This window comes from Haematobia irritans, chromosome 2 (assembly GCF_050003625.1).
Source record: "Haematobia irritans isolate KBUSLIRL chromosome 2, ASM5000362v1, whole genome shotgun sequence".
In the NCBI taxonomy this organism is placed as follows: domain Eukaryota; kingdom Metazoa; phylum Arthropoda; class Insecta; order Diptera; family Muscidae; genus Haematobia; species Haematobia irritans.
Genome location: NC_134398.1, coordinates 99,868,071 through 99,886,889, shown reverse-complemented (window position 1 = coordinate 99,886,889; position 18,819 = coordinate 99,868,071). Strand labels below are relative to the sequence as shown.

At 33.8% G+C, this 18,819-nt stretch overlaps 1 protein-coding gene and 1 long non-coding RNA gene across 11 annotated transcripts in view; one reads left to right on the top strand and one right to left on the bottom strand.

Annotated features, from left to right (window-relative positions):
• Nucleotides 1-18,819, bottom strand: part of TTLL4A (Tubulin tyrosine ligase-like 4A) — a 673,269-nt gene that overhangs the window by 110,536 nt on the left and 543,914 nt on the right. The gene's annotated exons all lie outside the window — the stretch shown is intronic.
• Nucleotides 10,994-15,235, top strand: LOC142223480 (uncharacterized). Its single transcript, XR_012718752.1, has 3 exons — nucleotides 10,994-11,070; nucleotides 11,135-11,167; nucleotides 14,411-15,235. It is a non-coding gene; the product is annotated as an uncharacterized LOC142223480 (long non-coding RNA).

Below are 18,819 nucleotides of genomic sequence, written 5' to 3'. Positions count from 1 at the left end.
ATAAAATTGTTAAATAGGTTTCCAAAAAATCTAATGAAAAAAATAATAATATGCATAAAAAACCAAATATTCTGGTTAACCCTAGACAGTCAACATTCGTCAAAATGACGACACGTAATTTCATTTTCGGTTTAAAATGCATTTTAGTCTATTGGGAAATGGTAAACTTAAGTTATACTAATTCGACCGTTTTATGAATTTTTGTTTTACACTAATTAAAACGAAATTGAATAAGAAAATAAATTCAAGTTTGGTTCGCTTTTTCGCTCACGATGAAAATTATAGCGTCTTGAAATGAGCCGTAGTCAAAATGACGAAGGATGACGTTAATGAACAAAAAATAAGGATGACTGTCTAGGGTTAAAAGAAAGTTAAAAAATCCTTACCAATTCACTATTAAATTACAAGCTAAGGAGTACTAAAAACTTTTCCGAAGGGGTTATTCTGAAATTAAATATTTGTTTTCTACATTAAAAATATTACATTGATTTCCAAAAAATTTAATGAAAGAAATACTAAACTAAGGTATTAAAACCTGTAATTTTGATGATAAAAGGGTCATAGAAACGTAAATATTCTAGTTGAAAGAAAGCCAATTTTACAACAAAGAAAAACATTAAACTGGTTTCCAAAAGAAAAAAAAATAATAATAATTAACAAATAATACTATACATAAAAAATATTCTTTTTAAAAGAAAGCCATATTAAAAAATACTTACCAATTTTTGACTAAACTATACGCTGAGATATAACAAGAATTTTCCAAATTCATCTGGAAATGAATATTAATTTTTACATTGAATAATACAAATTTCAATACACTTTCAATTTCAACATATTTTCCTAAATATTCTTAATAACTTTTTTCTAAACTACCGATAAATTATTAATAACTTTCATTTAAAAGGTTTAATAAACAAACACCAATATATGTCTAAAAATCCAAAATATTCCATGCCTTTACGAGTATATTCCCTTGTTGCATACCTACTTAAAAGATGCAACAGCCCACGCCAACGCTAACTATACAACTGAAGCATGCCAAACAAAACCAAGCAAAGCCAAACCATTCCTACAACAACAAAAACACATGACTTTATTGAAAACAACACCTCATCCAGCCAAATAAACCATCCGCGAATAACAAACACACACACAAACCACTAAATGAACAAAAATAAAAACAACTCCACGCTCATGTATACACAACACCAAGGCCGCATAGGGGGGGGGGGATGAGGGGGATCAAACCACCCCCCCCCCCCGAAATTAATGAATATTTTTATATAAATAAATATATATTTTTAGCTGCATAGAAAAATCTTATCGAAGATGTTGAAGGAAAGCTGAAGGTTTTATTTTGAAAACGCTTACCTATAAAACTTGCACAAATCCTAGAATACTAGTTGAAAAGCCCGTCAAACGACGGTCGAAAAAAACAAATTGTTTTTGTTCTCGCACCACAAATTTCATTTTTGGAAAATGTATTTCTGCTTTTTATGTGTGTTTGTTGTTCTTTTTGTGAACATGACTCGCTTTGTTTGGCCATAGCAACAACAACGAAACAGCCAAACACACATGTGTAAATGAAATGGCGCAAAACCTGCGAAAAGAACCTGCCTAATTCAGCGATGGAAGCACTTGGAGAGTGCAATAAAGAGATATTTCCAAACGTGCATATTCTTTTAAAAATTTTGGTCACTTTGCCAGTAACTCAGGGATGGAAAATACAATATTTAAGAAAGTACAAAAAAGGTATTTTTTGAGCGGAAAGGTACTTTTTACTAAATTTCAACAAAAAATTCACTGGAAAATTATTGTCAAGAGACTGAATTTTAAAGAAAATAAAATTTTGAAAAAAAATTTCTATATAAATAAAATTTTGCAAAAATTTTCTATAGCCGGCTATCATACAAAAACCTTTTTTTTCGGAAGGTTCAAGTGTGGTTTATTGTTGGGTTTAATGAACTGCCTGAATTTATTCTTATAATTGGTTGATAGTTTTGCTGCAAGTAGGGGATGCTGATGAGGAATGTGGTAATTCCGAAACGTGCGTCCATCCAACCATCTTGCAGTCTAGAGGGCTTTGCCCAAATAAATTTGACAAACATTCTTTTCCTCTGTTGGTTAAGCTACACTTGTAGTTTAGTCAATGTATGGTTTTAAGCTGCAATAAAAAAACAACAACAATGCTTAAAGAACAAAACCAACAATAACAAAACAAAACGAAGGGAAATAAAATTTTGCAAAAAAATTCTATAGAAAAAAAATTTTGCAAAATTTTTTCTATAGAAATAAAGTTTTGCAAAAATTTACTATAGAAATAACATTTTTACAAAATTTTCAATTGAAATAAAATTTTGACAAAATTATCTATAAAAATAAAATTTTGCAAAAATTCTGATATCGACTCAAAAATGTCTACACAAAAGGTACTAAATCGTTAGCGGGGGTACTGCGGTACTGACCGGGGTGAAAAAGTATTGAAAAAAGTACTTTAGTACTGCATTTTCCATCCCTGCAGTTACTACGTGCTCATCCGAACGTTCATTTTCAAAAATGAAGAGATTAAAGACGTATCTTAGAAATTCGACTGGCGAGAGTAGACTCAATGGATTGGCATTAATGTCGGTTCATCGCCGAATAAATGTGCCGACTGAAGAAGTCATTGATTTATTTGCTGCCCAAAAAGCCCGTCGGCTCAATTTAATATTATAAAAATATTGTATACATACCTTTGCATAAATAAAATTTTCTACACATGAGATTATATGAATATTTTTTTTAAAGTTGAACCCCCCCCCCCCGAATTCAAATCCTGGCTACGGCCTTGCACAACATACCCAGCCCTCGCTACCATTTCTCATTAATACATTACTCTCACTCAAACAAAACTCAAGTAACATCATCTTTAAGTAATCACATTCCACTATGCCGATAAAGATCTCTTTACTATGCATTAGTTAATCGCATCTGCTGACAAATTACTCTAAGAATAATATTCGTAAAGGCACACCAGTTTATGAACGATGAAACGTTTAACTTAAAGTTTGCAAAATTTTCATGAAATGTTATCTACCATTTTTGACGAAAATGTCTATAAATTTAATTACATTAAAAATATTTCTTGGGTAATTTTCTACCAACAATTATTAACTATATGTTAGGAATTGTCAGTAAGAAATTGCTATCCACTTTCAAGTTCATTTTTCGTAAAAAAATATTTTCTCATACAAAAAAATCTTATAGTAAATTGCACTTATTATTTAGAAAGTACTTTACATTTCACAAGTAGTTTTATAGCATGACAAACGAATTATTAACTACCAGTTAAGACATTTTTACGGAAATTTCCATCGTATTTTGTAGGCCATGAACTAAACGATTGCTACTTAGAATTTGTAAAATTTCCTTTCGAGTAGTTAATTTTCGTTGACGATACGAAAAATGAACTAAAATTCTGGAAAATTCTTGTAATAAATTATTTTAAAAATCTTCTTAAATTTACGAAACACTTTTTTCTGTGCTCAATTCTGAACAAACTGTTAATCCTAATTTGCCTTTCGCACGTATGTTTACCAAAATATATTTACCAAAATAAAATCCTAGTTACTCTTCAAATCTCTTCAAAATGCACATTGGATTCAGCCCAAAAAACACGTCGTTGGGCGCCAAAAAATTTACAATTTTCAAATTACTAAACTGACACAGAAAAAAAGTGTCTCGTAAATTTAAGCAGATTCATTTCATTTCATTTTTCGTATATTCAACGAAAATTAACTACTCGAAGGGAAATTTTACAAATTTTAAGTAGCAATGGTTTAGTTCATGGCCTACAAAATACGATGGAAATTTCCTTAAAAATTTTCTTAACTGGTAGTTAAAAATGCTTTCGTTATACTATAAAACTACTTATGAAATGTAAAATACTTTCTATATAATAAGTGCAATTTACTATAAAGAGTTTTTGTATGAGAAAATATTTTTTTACGCAAATTGAACTTGAAAGCGGATAGCAATTTCTTACGGGCAATTCCTATAGTTAATAATAGATGGTACAACATTTCTCAATGAAATATTTTTAGTTCACATGTAATTAAATTTATAGACATTTTCGTCAAAAATGGGTAGATATCATTTCATGAAGTGTTTGCTAATTTTAAGTTAAACGTTTCATCGTTCTTATACTGATATGCATTTAAGAGTGTTGTTTCTAGAGTAAATTGTGGACAGATGCGATGAATGAATGCATAGTCCAGAGATCTTTCTCGGTAAAGTGGAATATGTTTAATGTAAAGATGATGCTACTTGAATTTTCTTGAGAGTGAGAGCATGCAATGCAATAATGAGAAATGGTAGCGAGTGATGGGGATGTTGTGTATATCAGAGCGTGGGGTTGTTTTTATTTTTGTTCTTCAGTGGTTTGTTATTCGCGAATGGGTTATTTGTCTGGATGAGGCGTTGTTTTCAATGAAGGCACATGTGTTTTTGTTGTTGTTGTAGGAATGTTTTTTTTGCTTTCTTTTGTTTGACATGCTTCAGTTGTATAGTTGGCGTTGGCGTGGGCTGTTGCATGTTTTTAACAGGTATGTAACAATGGAATATAAAGGTATGGAATATTTTGTTTTTTTGAGACATATATTGGTGTTTGCTTATTAAACCTTTTAAATGAAAGTTATTAATATTTTAGCGATGAAATGTACGATGGCGAAGTGATAATCGGTAGCTTAGAAAAAAGTAATTAAAAATGTTCAATATTTAAGAAAAAATGCTGAAATGGAAAGTATATTGAAATTGTTTTATCTAATTTAATTTTTATTATTCAATGTAAAAAATAAATATTCAATTTCAGAGTAACTCCAGATGAATTTTTAAAATTTTTTGTTACACCTCAGCGAATTGTTTAATCATGAATTGGTAAGTATTCTTTTTAAAATATGGGTTTCTTTTAAAAAGAATATTTTTTATGTATATTATTATTTGCTAATTATTATAATTTTTTTAAACCAATATTTTTCTTGGTTGTAAAACAAATATTTAATTTCAGAGCAACCCCAGATGGATTCGGGCAAATTTTTATATTTCTCCTCAGCGTATAATTTAATAGAGAAGTGGTAAGTTTTCTTTTAAAAATTGACTTTCTTTTCACTAGAATATTTACGTTTTTATGACCTTTTTACAAAATTACAGGTTTTTAATAACTTATTTTAGTATTTCTTTAATCAAATATTTTTGGAAACCAATTTAATATTTTTAATGTAAAACAAGTAAAAACGGCCGTAAGTTCGGCCAGGCCGAATCTTATGTACCCTCCACCATGGATTGCGTAGAAACTTCTATGATTACGAAATACTGTTGTACACAATCGAATTACTTGGGTTGTGGTATCTTAAATCTTAAATTTTCTAAATTGTGAGTTAGTCCATACGTGGTATATATTAGACAAAAAGGTATGTAAGTCTACAAATAATTACGAATCGACATGGACTTTTGCATGGTACGTAGGGAGCCAGAATTGAAATATGGGGGTCGCTTATATGGGGGCTATATACAATTATGAACTCATATGGACCAGTTTTTGTGTGATTGGGGATCGATTTATCTGAGGGCTATATATAACTATAGACCGATATGGACCTAGTTAGGCATGGTTGTTAACGGCCATATACTAGCACAATGTACTAAATTTCAACTGACTCGGAGGAAATTTATTCCTCCAAAACCAAATCTCGGGATAGGTTTGTATAGGGGGCTATATATGATTATGGACCACTTTTGGCATGGTTGTTAAATATCATATACTACCACCACGTATAAAATTTCAACCAGATCGGATGAATTTTGCTTCTCCACAAGGCACCGGAGGTCAAATCTGGGGATCGGTTTATATCTGGGCTATATATGATTATGGACTGATATGAACCAATTCATGCATGGTTGTTGGATACCATATACTAACATCACGTACCAAATTTCAAGCAAATTCGATGAATTTTGCTCTTCCAAGGGGCTCCGGAGGTCAAATCTGGAGATCGGTTTATATGGGGTCTATACATAATTATGGACCGATTTCGACCAATTTTTGCATGGATGTTTGAGGCTATACATTAACACCACGTTCCAAATATCAACTCAATCAGATGAATTTTGGTCTTCCAAGAGGCTCCGGAGGTCAAATCTGGCGATCGGTTTATATGGAGCTATATATAATTATGCACCGATGTGGACCAGTGTTTGCACGGTCATTAGAGACCATATACTAATACCATGTACCAAATTTCAGCCGGATAGGATGAAATTTGCTTCTCTTAGAGGCTCCGCAAGCCAAATCTGGGGATGGGTTTATATGGGGGCTATATATAATTATGGACCGATATGGACCAATTGTTGCATGGTAGTTAAAGACCATATACTAACTCAACGTACCAAATTTCAGCCGGATCGGATGAAATTTGCTTCTCTTAGAGGCTCCGAAAGCCAAATCGGGGGATCGGTTTATATGGGGGCTATATATAATTATGGACCGATGTGGACCAATTTTTGCATGGTTGTTAGGGACCATTTACTAACACCATGTACCAAATTTCAGCCGGATCGGATGAAATTTGCTTCTCTTAGAGGCTCCGAAAACCAAATCGGGGGATCGGTTTATATGGGGGCTATATATAATTATTAGCCGATGTGGACCAATTTTTGAATGGTTATTAGAGACCATATACTAACACCATGTACCAAATTTCAGCCGGATCGGATGAAATTTGCTTCTCTTAGAAGGTCTGCAAGCCAAATTTGGGGGATCGGTTTATATGGGGGCTATATATAATTATGGACCGATGTGGACCAATTTTTGCATGGTTGTTAGAGACCATATACTAACACCATGTGCAAATTTCAGCCGGATCGGATGAAATTTGCTTCTCTTAGAGGGTCTGCAAGCCAAATTTGGGGGTCCGTTTATATGGGGGCTATACGTAAAAGTGGACCGATATCGATAGCTTGTTTCGTTCAGAAGTTAGCGTGATTTCAACAGACGGACGAACGGACGGACGGACATGCTCAGATCGACTCAGGATTTCACCACGACCCAGAAGATATATACTTCATGGGGTCTTAGAGCAATATTTCGATGTGTTACAAACGGAATGACAAAGTTAATATACCCCCCATCCTATGGTGGAGGGTATAAAAACAAATATGTAATTTCAGAATAACAATTTGGAAACATTTTTATGAATTGGTAAGTTTTCTTTAAAATTTTTTTAACCAGAATATTTAGTTTTTTATGCATATTATTATTTCTTTAATTATATTTTTAGAAACCAATTTAATGTTTTTATTTAATGTAAAAAATAAATATTTAATTTCAGAGTAAACCCGAATGAATTTGGAAACATTTTATATTTCCCCTCAGCGTACAATTTAATAGCGAATTGGTAAGTTTTATATTAAAACTTTGGCTTTCTTTTAACAAGAATCTTTATATTATTATGTCCTTCACAACGATAACAACACAGTTTTATGAGTTTATATAGAATACTTCATTATTTCTCTAATTGTTTCAGGTACAAATTTTATGAGATACGTTTTCCAAAGAAAAGTTGAATTCCTTACACCATTTGCTAAATGTGGTAATTCCGAAACGTGCGTCCATCCAACCATCTTGCAGTCTATAGGGCTTTGCCCAAATAAATTTGAGAAACATACTTTTCCTGTGTTGGTTAAGCTACTCTTGTAGTTTTGTCAACACAATGGTTTTAAAGCTGAGATCAAAACAACAAATATGATTGAAGTACAAACCCACAATAAAAAACAAAACACGAATGAAGTAAGAGGAAGCACGCTCAAAATAAACCCAGCCAACTGCACTCAAATCGATGATTTGATGGTGGCAAAGGAAAAGAGAAATGTTTGTATGAATTTATTTCGGCATAAGCCGGCTATCATAGACCTTTTTTCGGAAGGTTCAAGTGTGGTTCACCATGGGTTTAGTGAACTGCCTGAATTTATTCTGATAAGTGGTTGATAGTTTTGCTGCAAGTAGAGGATGCTGATGAGGAATGTGGTAATTCCGAAACGTGCGTTCATCCAACCATCTTGCAGTCTATAGGGCTTTGCCCAAATAAATTTGACAAACATTCTTTTCCTCTCTTGGTTAAGCTACTCTTGTAGTTTAGTCAACACAATGGTTTTAAAGCTGAGATCAAAACAACAAATATGATTGAAGTACAAACCCACAATAAAAAAAAAAACAAAACATAAAGTACTTTTGCTTAAAGAAAGTTTAATTTTAATGTATGAAAATTTTCATAATAGTAAAACGGTTTGTTGTTCCTGTAATTATTTAATTTCTCTGTACTGTGGAATGATTGATTCAAAAATAGTTTAGTCGTCGACATTTTAAAGAGACTGTTAACCAATTTTTGTTATCGGGTTTCCCAAGGAAACCGAAATAATACTGACTTTTTAACTTGGTAGGGGTATATAAATGTTATGGTGTTGTAAAAATGAACTAAAATACAATGTTATATATGAACTAAAATTTAAGAAAATTATAAACTAGACAAGTTGAAAAAAATCTTAAGGGCTAAATCATGGTCAATATTACTACAGTTTAGTTCATTTTGCAATGGAAAAGGGTTCACTGTTTTTTCAGTGTACGAAAAACAAATTGAGCATAGTAGACACATTATCGGTGAACCCATACAATCATTGGCTACTTCTTTTATGCCTGATAAAAATGACAGACGATATTCAAAAGTAAAAGCTTGCTATATGTGCTACCACGATGAGAGGAAAAGGAAGCGTTCCACAAGAAAAATACGGGCGCAATGTAAAAAACCAGTCTGTATAAAGCACAGCTGGAACTAAACCAAATGCTACAGTTGCCTAAAAAATACATATTTCGAGTTTTAATTTAGCCTTCTTTTATTTGTATTATTTTCATATGAATAGCGGGAGATTTTGAAGAAAAATTCAAAATTTTATCGAATAACTGCTACATTGTAAAAAAAAAATATTGCTTTATGTGTACATTTTGTGAAAGAGCACGAAAATTGGTAAACCGCACGAAAATCGATAAAAATTGTTAAAATGGCAACAGTTTCAAAAATAAAATATTTACATTTGTATATAGTGCCAGATCTAGGGTTGTAAATAGTGCCAGATCTAGGGAGCCACAGTGGTGCAATGGTTAGCATGCCCGCCTTGCATACACAAGGTCGTGGGTTCGATTCCTGCTTCGACCGAACACCAACAAGTTTTTCTGCGGTGGATTATCCCACCTCAGTAATGCTGGTGATATTTCTGAGGGTTTCAAAGCTTCTCTAAGTGGTTTTCACTGCAATGTGGAACGCCGTTCGGACTCGGCTATAAAAATGAGGTCCCTTGTCATTGAGCTTAACATGGAATCGGGCAGCACTCAGTGATAAGAGAGAAGTTCACCAATGTGGTATCACAATGGACTGAATAGTCTAAGTGAGCCTGATACATCGGGCTGCCACCTAACCTAACCTAGGGTTAAATCAACCAAATTTTTATGTTCTGGCCACATAGGGTTTAAAAATATCCACATATTTCCATAACATGCATAGCTCAATAGGAGTTAAAATGTTAAATTTATGGTCTTTGATGTCCACAAGTCACATTTCGAAAGGATGTTCGGCATTTCATCGTACAATGTTAAGTTTGTACTACTAAACCTCAAAATGAGTCTTATTTCGCACTACGATGTACGATAAAGTCCGTGAATAAGGTTTTAACTTTTATTATTTTACCAGATTTCAAAAATGATCGTTTATGACTACCTTTACCAATTAGTACAGGAAATGATTTGAGATCAATTAAAAAAAAACAGATTTATAAATAAATAAAAGTCAAAAAAGTAAACCCCTGTTTACCTTATGCGCTTTACAGACTATCAGTTATTCCGGACGACAGTTCTCGTGTCGAACATATCCCATATATTGTGCACATTATAAGTTAAGTCCGAAGGCATAATCGATACTGCTGCATGTTTATGGGATCGATAACACATTTACCGATTATTTAGTCATCGCCGACAAGTCGTATCGATCCGACACACTGTAAGATTCTTTACAAACACCGACATTCCGTCCGGAATAACTCATAGTCTGTAAAGCGCATTACCAACCATCGGAAGGTTAAGACAAGAAGCCAGAAAAGTGTGTGGTATAAACAATATAGATTGTTGGTTTTGATTAAAAAATATTTTTTTATTGCCAAAATAAAGATTTTGAAACATAGTAGTTCAAAAACTCTAACATAAGAACAACACTTCCCTGTACGAAGTCTGTGGTCTAGTGTCTCAATGTAACCACTTTTGTCAACTATTATGGCGACGTATGAGTTCGGAAACTTCTTAGCCTAGCACACAAAATGCGGTACAAACAGAAAAAAGTTAAGTGTTTTGGAAACATCTCAGTTATGAACACATGTTAAATTTTTTTTCGATCTGGCAACTCCATCATATAGAAACAGGTGTTCAAGAAAAACGCATCCCCAATTTTTTTACAATGTAAAAATTGGAAATGCGTGCTGTCATTAAATATTTACATAAAACAGGTTTATCGGGACAAGAAATTCATAATGATATGGTGAATGTGTTAGGTGAAAGTGCTCCTTCATATGCAACAGTAAAAAATTGGGTTGCTGAATTTAAACGTGGTCGCACAAGCATTGAAAATGAACCCAGGGTTGATAAAGTTGACACTTTTGTGCTTTTTTTTGACACTTTTCAATTGCCAAAATCACCGCGGCACCACCGCGTGCCATTTGGTACTTTTTCCTCTCAATTGCGTTATAGAATTATTGGGTCCTAAATGTGAACGTTTCTACGATATTAACTGAACTCGAACTCAACCATTAGAAAAACGCGAGTGCTTAGAGCTAGCGTTCTATATTTAGGGCGGTGTTGTGTGTTCATTATTGGGTTCATTATTGCAGGAGTTCACTCATACAAATCACTTTTGAACTAGTTTGTTTTGTGTTTTTATTTGTAGTGGGTTGTTTATTGTGAAATCCAAATATTTATATGGATTCTGCTAAATCAAGGTATGTTTTACAAGAAAGTGAATAAAAACCCGTTCAATTGACACAAAGTGACTTTATTTTTTAGAAAACCCGCACAGGAAATTCGAAAAAATGTAAGGTATGTGATACGAATATAGTTGGTGGCCTATATCACATTAAGCGGCATGATAAGCGGGATGCACATATTAAAAATATAGAATGTGCAAAAACTACACCTCAAATAAAAAAAATTATTCAAATTGTTGGGAGCTGTCCGGTTGCAGAGTCTGCGAAAAAAACTTGAAATTATGCTTTGTGCCTTTATTGCGGAGCACAACCTCTCATTCAGTGTAGTTAACCATTTAAGTCAAGTCCTTAAGGAAGGCATTCCTGACTCCAATATTTTAAAAAAAAATCAGTTTGGATCGATTAAAAGCACAAAAAATTATAACCACCCAACTTGGGCCGGCAAATACTATAACAATAAGTAGCTTTTGTAAATCGAATTATTATTCTCTAGTGATTGATGAAAGCACTGATTGTACAGTGAACAAAAACTTACCAATAATCATACGAATTTATGATGGAAAATGTCAGGATAGGTTTTTATGTTTAAAAACAATTGAAGACGCCACAGTGGGCGGCATTCTCGATGCCACTTTGGGCACTTTAGATAAGTATAATATTCCATTAATGAATATGATAGATGTAACTACTGACAATAGGTCAGTCATGAGGGGGGTCAAAAATAGCTTTCAAGCCAAATTGCAATCCCGGGTCCCACATTTGGTTTCTAACGGCTGTATTTGTCATATTTTAAATTTGGCATCATGCGCAGCATTTAAATTTGCAATTCCAAATGATATTTATGACTGAATTAAATTTTTATTTTTGCAACAGCGCACAACGTAAAGCAGACTTTATTAAATTTCAAGAATATTTCGGAACCGATACTCATAATATTATTAAATACTCTTCAACACGGTGGCTATCTCGACAAGATGTTATTAATCGAATTCTTGAACAATGGGGGCCCTTGAAGTATTATTTTACGTTGTCCGATTTTGAATCGGAGTCGAAGAAAGAAAAAGTTAATTTTTTATTGTCGGTTCTGTCGAATAAATTTTATAAAATGCACTTTCTATTTCTCCAATACGTACTAAAAATTATAAATACTATTAATTTGGAAATGCAATCCGAAGATGCGTGCATGCACATATTTTTGCCAAGAATGCAATTTCTCTTTAAGCAGTTGGCACGAAATTTTTTGAGCAAATCAGTTCTAGATAAGACCCCCATTTCGAAAATAAATGTAAACACTAATCATCTAAATATGGAAGAAATGTATTGTGGGGCAGAAGTGGATCTATTTATATCCTCAGATAATGTTGATAGTGATAGTGTCACATGCTTTAAAGAAAATGCCAAAAAATTTTACATATAATTTTGTGAAGATCTACGAAAAAGAATTAATTTTGATGATGAAATTTATACTTGGTTTAGTCAGTTTAGTCCGTTCAATGTTATATCCGGAAATACTAACACTATTGTACCACTTTTGCTTAAAATGTTCCCAAATGAAAAAAATAATTTTGAATTAATTAACACGCAATATAGAGCCTTAGCGGATATCGAAGAAATAAAGATGTATATAAATGAATATATTTCTAGTTTTTGGAACAGGATCTCAAAATTAAAAAATGAATTTAAGGAAAATTTATTTCCAGACATATCTCGTATTATGAGAGGAATATTGTCTATTCCACATTCGTCCGCAAATGTGGAACGGATATTTTCTTATCAAAATTTAATAAAAACAAAAGAGCGTAATCGCCTGCATGTACCCACTGTCTCTAGTATAATACAAACTAAAGATTTATTGAAATCCGCATCTACCTGTTGTTATAACATTAATAAAGGGTGATTTGTTAAGAGCTTGATAACTTTTTAAAAAAAAAACGCACGTTAAAACGTTGAAACGTTAGATTGGTCCATGACATTTACTTTTTGAAGATAATTTCATTTAAATGTTGACCGCGGCTGCGTCTTAGGTGGTCCATTCGGAAAGTCCAATTTTGGGCAACTTTTTCGAGCATTTCGGCCGGAATAGCCCGAATTTCTTCGGAAATGTTGTCTTCCAAAGCTGGAATAGTTGCTGGCTTATTTCTGTAGACTTTAGACTTGACGTAGCCCCACAAAAAATAGTCTAAAGGCGTCAAATCGCATGATCTTGGTGGCCAACTTACCGGTCCATTTCTTGAGATGAATTGTTCTCCGAAGTTTTCCCTCAAAATGGCCATAGAATCGCGAGCTGTGTGGCATGTAGCGCCATCTTGTTGAAACCACATGTCAACCAAGTTCAGTTCTTCCATTTTTGGCAACAAAAAGTTTGTTAGCATCGAACGATAGCGATCGCCATTCACCGTAACGTTGCGTCCAACAGCATCTTTGAAAAAATACGGTCCAATGATTCCACCAGCGTACAAACCACACCAAACAGTGCATTTTTCGGGATGCATGGGCAGTTCTTGAACGGCTTTTGGTTGCTCTTCACTCCAAATGCGGCAATTTTGCTTATTTACGTAGCCATTCAACCAGAAATGAGCCTCATCGCTGAACAAAATTTGTCGATAAAAAAGCGGATTTTCTGCCAACTTTTCTAGGGCCCATTCACAGAAAATTCGACGTTGTGGCAGATCGTTCGGCTTCAGTTCTTGCACGAGCTGTATTTTATACGGTTTTACACCAAGATCTTTGCGTAAAATCTTCCATGTGGTCGAATAACACAAACCCAATTGCTGCGACATTTCATTCATCGACATTTCACGGTCTTCAGCAACACTCTCAGAAACAGACGCAATATTCTCTTCTGTACGCACTGTACGCATTCGTGTGGTTGGTTTAATGTCCAATAAAGTAAACTGAGTGCGAAACTTGGTCACAATCGCATTAATTGTTTGCTCACTTGGTCGATTATGTAGACCATAAATCGGACGTAAAGCGCGAAACACATTTCGAACCGAACACTGATTTTGGTAATAAAATTCAATGATTTGCAAGCGTTGCTCGTTAGTAAGTCTATTCATGATGAAATGTCAAAGCATACTGAGCATCTTTCTCTTTGACACCATGTCTGAAATCCCACGTGATCTGTCAAATACTAATGCATGAAAATCCTAACCTCAAAAGAATCACCCTTTATAACAAAAAACATTTTATGTAATGATACTAATTTACAGAAGTAAGTATTTACATTATTCGTACAAATGAAATGAAATTAATGTACCTGCCTTATTTTATGTTTGTAATAAATATGCTAAAAATATACATTTTGCAGTTATCTTTTACGATAATGTTAAAATTTGATATTATATAATTTTAGCACCTTTTGGCCTAGAAAAGTACTTTTTTAAAATATTTTTGGAACTTTTTCCTCAACCTCATTTATCATCCCTGAATGAACTACGTAGTGGACGCCCAAAAACAGCAACAACAACAGAAATTGTAGCCAAAGAGCATGATATGGTATTAAATGATCGACGAATAAAAGTGCGTGAAATTGCTAATATCATTGGCATCCCAAAGGTTCGAATCCATTTAATTTTGCATGAAGAACTACAGATGAAAAAGCTTTCTGCAAGATGGGTGCCGCATTTGTTAACAGTAAATCAAAAACGCATAAGAATGAACATTTCTCAAGCTTGTTTGGACTGAAGCTGGAGGAAGTGCCCCAAAGAAAGTAAAAACAATTCAATTGTCTGGTAAGGTTATGGCAACGGTTTTTTGGGACTTCAAATGTACGAGTATTTTATTGATTGACTATCTGCCAAAGGGTAAAACAAATTCAGAGTACTATTGCAAACTTTTGGATCAATTAAATGTACAAATTCGAGAAAACCGTCCTGGCTTACAACACAAAAAAAATACTTTTTCATCAAGACAACGCACCAGCGCACAAGAGTGTTTTAACAATGGCTAAAATCAACGAATTAAAGTACGAGTTGCTTGACGACCCACCTTATTCTCCTAATTTAGCTCCCAGTGACTTTTACTTGTTCCCAAATCTAAAAAACTTCCTTGCTGGCAAGCGTTTTACCTCTAATGAAGATGCAATTACAGTTGTAAACCACTATTTTGAACACCTTGAGGAAAACTATTTTAATCAAGGGATAGAATTGCTAGAAAAGCGTTGGACTAAGTATATTGAAGTTACAGGAGATTATATTGAAAAATAAAAATATTTTTGAAAAACTAACTAATCTCTTTCATTGATAGGCTAAGAAGTTTCCGAACCGCCCTCGTATTTTTGTAATCGAAATAAATTCATTACATAATAAATCCATTTCAACAGATCGAAATAAATCCATTTCAACAGACGATGCACTGCATTTGCATCACTTCTTTAGGTGTGATCCGAATTCAATGTTGTGGATGTAAATTAAAATATTCTGTGATATTTTGTCAAATAAATAATTTTTATAATTTTTTATAATTTTTAATGGATTCTAACGCTTGTTGGAAACGTTTGACCTCAAATATTTTCAAAAATTCGACAAAATTTAAATGATTTGTACCATTTTATAAATTCTTACTCTGTTTTTAACCTATTTGAAACAAAAAAGATAAAATTACCCATTAAAAGTATGAAAAAACCAAGCTTTAAAAACTTGAATTAAAAGAACTTCCTGGGTAGTTTAAATAAAGAACATCATTGGGAGTGCATCTTCTGGAAGTGCTTTTAAAGTAGTGCCTTTGGAAGAATTTCCAAATTTTTTTGCTGGGTAGTTTTATATAATAAAAATTAAAATAAAAAAGTAACCCTTTTTATTTCCAAAAAAATCCAATAGTGTTGACTAAAGTAGCGACAAAGTGCTACTGATTCATTGTTTCATCGAAACGACTGCATGCATACTCGAAGGGCAGGTCTACTGAGACTGCATTGCATGAACTAGTCAGCTTTATTGAAAGTTCACTATCGTTCAATGAATACACAATCGTGGCGTTTGGAGACATCAAAGGGGCATTCAATAACGTCCATCCGAGCTTGATATTAAATGGACTGGCAAATCTGAATGTTGATCCAGGTAAACTTAGGCTGTTAGACGAACTTCTAATGAAGAGACGTATTTCTGCCACACTAGGACAAGCAAACATACAAAGGTATGTAAACAGAGGCACTCCCCAAGGAGGAGTTCTATCACATCTTCTTTGGAATGTTGCTATAAACAACCTTCTGGTTTCCCTAGAAAAAGAAAAGATAAAAGTGGTGACATACGCGGACGATGTAGCTCTAGCAGTCAGGGGAATATTCCCATCCACAATAAGAGATATTATACAGAGAGCCCTCCGGATTACTGAGAAATGGGCGAAAGAGAATGGTCTTGGGGTATATCCTGCACAGACAGATCTAGTCATGTACTGCAAAGATCGTAAAACTCCCACGGTTAAGCCCATATCCTTAGGGGGTATTGACATTCCCTTCGGTGAGTGTTCAAAATAACTTGGCGTTTTTTTTTTTTTGACAGGAAGCTGAACTTTAAGCTTAAGAAAGAGCGAGGAAAGCCACGGTAGCTGTGTACTCGTGCAAACAGGCAATAGGAAAAAAGTGCGGAATAAAACCGAAAATTGTGCATTGGCTATACACGGCAGTGGTTAGACCTATAATTCTATATGGTGTTGTGTCTGGTGGCCGGCACTTCAGCAGCCGACAGGTTTAGATAAAGTTCAACGTATGGCTTGCTTGTGTATCTCAGGTGCAATCAGTAAAACAGGAACAGATTCCCTTAATGACATCCTGCATCTATTGCCTTTAGACATTTTGGCCAAACAGTTAGCTGTAACAACGGCTGTGCGGTTGCGCGAGCTATCGCAGTGGTCGAAAAAAAGGTACTGTCACAGTTCGGTCCTCAAAATAATGCCAGATGTGCCAAACGTAGTAGATTCCACTCTGGCGAAACTATTTTTCGACAATAAGTTTGAAACTCTAATTCCCAACAGTGAGGCGTGGTGCACACAGACCCCAGGGAATAAATTTTATATAGATTTCTTCACTGATGGCTCCAAATTGGATGGACAAGTGGGTTTCGGAGTATATTCTAAAGACCTGGAACTTCGAATAGCGAAACGATTACCCAATCACTGTAGTGTTTTTCAGGCAGAAATACTAGCAATAACAGAGGTGGCGAATTAGTTGAGATGTAATGTGCCAAAAAATGTTGGCATTAATTAACGCAAATTATCCGTGGATTTAGATTACTGGCTGACCTGGAAAACGTTAACTCAAGCAGTTTGCTAATATTGGTTGTTTCAACAGAACGATATAATCGAGAAGGTTCAGCGGTTAAAAATAGAAGTGCCCATATGTAAAAGGTACTTTTAGTTATGGACTGAATAGTCTAAGTGAGCCTGAAACTTAATCAGGCTGCCACTTTAACCTAACCTACCATATAGTCAGTGGATCTACTGTCAGTAGTGGATTTTCAATGAAAAACATATGTTAAATGTATATAGCAAAATACATTGTGTGGAGTATACTTTGTCAGTAGTACAGGTGACATGATCAGTAGTGATTCACTACAGCTTCACTATTGAAATATCCAACAGGGTTGCGATACTCGTTGTAAAACGTTGTTTGCGTTAGCGATAACCTATTTACAAACATTTGTTTGTTTCTTTAGTGTACTTATTTTTATGGGGATGCGTTGTTAATTAAACACAAATATCTGTATAGTTAAACAAGTAGAATATTAATTTTACATACACATAGACAAAATACTTTCCTCCGGAATGAAATTTTAGAAAATCGAAATTCCTCTTTGTTATAAATTATTTGCTTTAGGTGTGTAAATATAACAATAGCGAAAGGCGAAACATTTTTTCCGCGACGACAAATACAACAGGCTTGTCGGCAAATATTTCCTTTTTTCATGTTTCCGAATGTTTTTATTGTAAATACGACATGACTTTTCAATATTAAACATTGCACGCAAAGAAAAAAAACGTTTGGAAAACGTGTACCGAAAACGTTTTTCTTTTGTTAGAGTTTTTTGAATTGCTTCGAAAAGTACACTCTTTTATCACCAAAAAAATTCGTTTGTTACAAAATTTTTATTTTTTCAGTAAAAAAAGTTATTTTTGAACCAACAACACAGTCCATTTCGTTTATATCAAACACTGTTCTTTTCTAAATTTAGGTCTTTAATAAGACACATTTTACAGTTCATAGTAAAAATTTAATATAGTAGAATGTAATGTTGAAAATTTTTTCGGAATCTTCCGATCATATCTGGAATATATGTAAAAAAAAAAAAAAACTTTGGTCGAAGCAGGGATCGAACCCACGACCCTTGGCATGCAAGTCAGACGTAGCAACCACTGCTCCACGGTGCCCAACTAAATGTATTTTTCTGTTAAATAAACTTTGTTTAATCGGCTCGTGGGCGCCGCAAGCTATGCTATATACATATAACTTATATGGATAATTGTCTATTGATGACAATAACGGCTACATGGCTCAGTGGATAGTGTGTTGGCTTACAAATTGCATGGTCCGCGGTTCGATTCTCCGTCCAGGCGAAAGGTAAAAAAAAATTAAAAATTTATAAAATCGTATAATTTCTTCTACATTGTTTGTGTTACAGAAAAAGGTGCTAAGAACTAAAAAACTTCGTGGAAGTGGGAAAGATGTGAGGGAAAATGCAATTAGCCAGAAAAAAATTTTTTGAGTTAGTCTTTATGAAATTGTTTTTACATCCTGGAAAAGAATAAACGTTTATCACAAAAAAATATAAT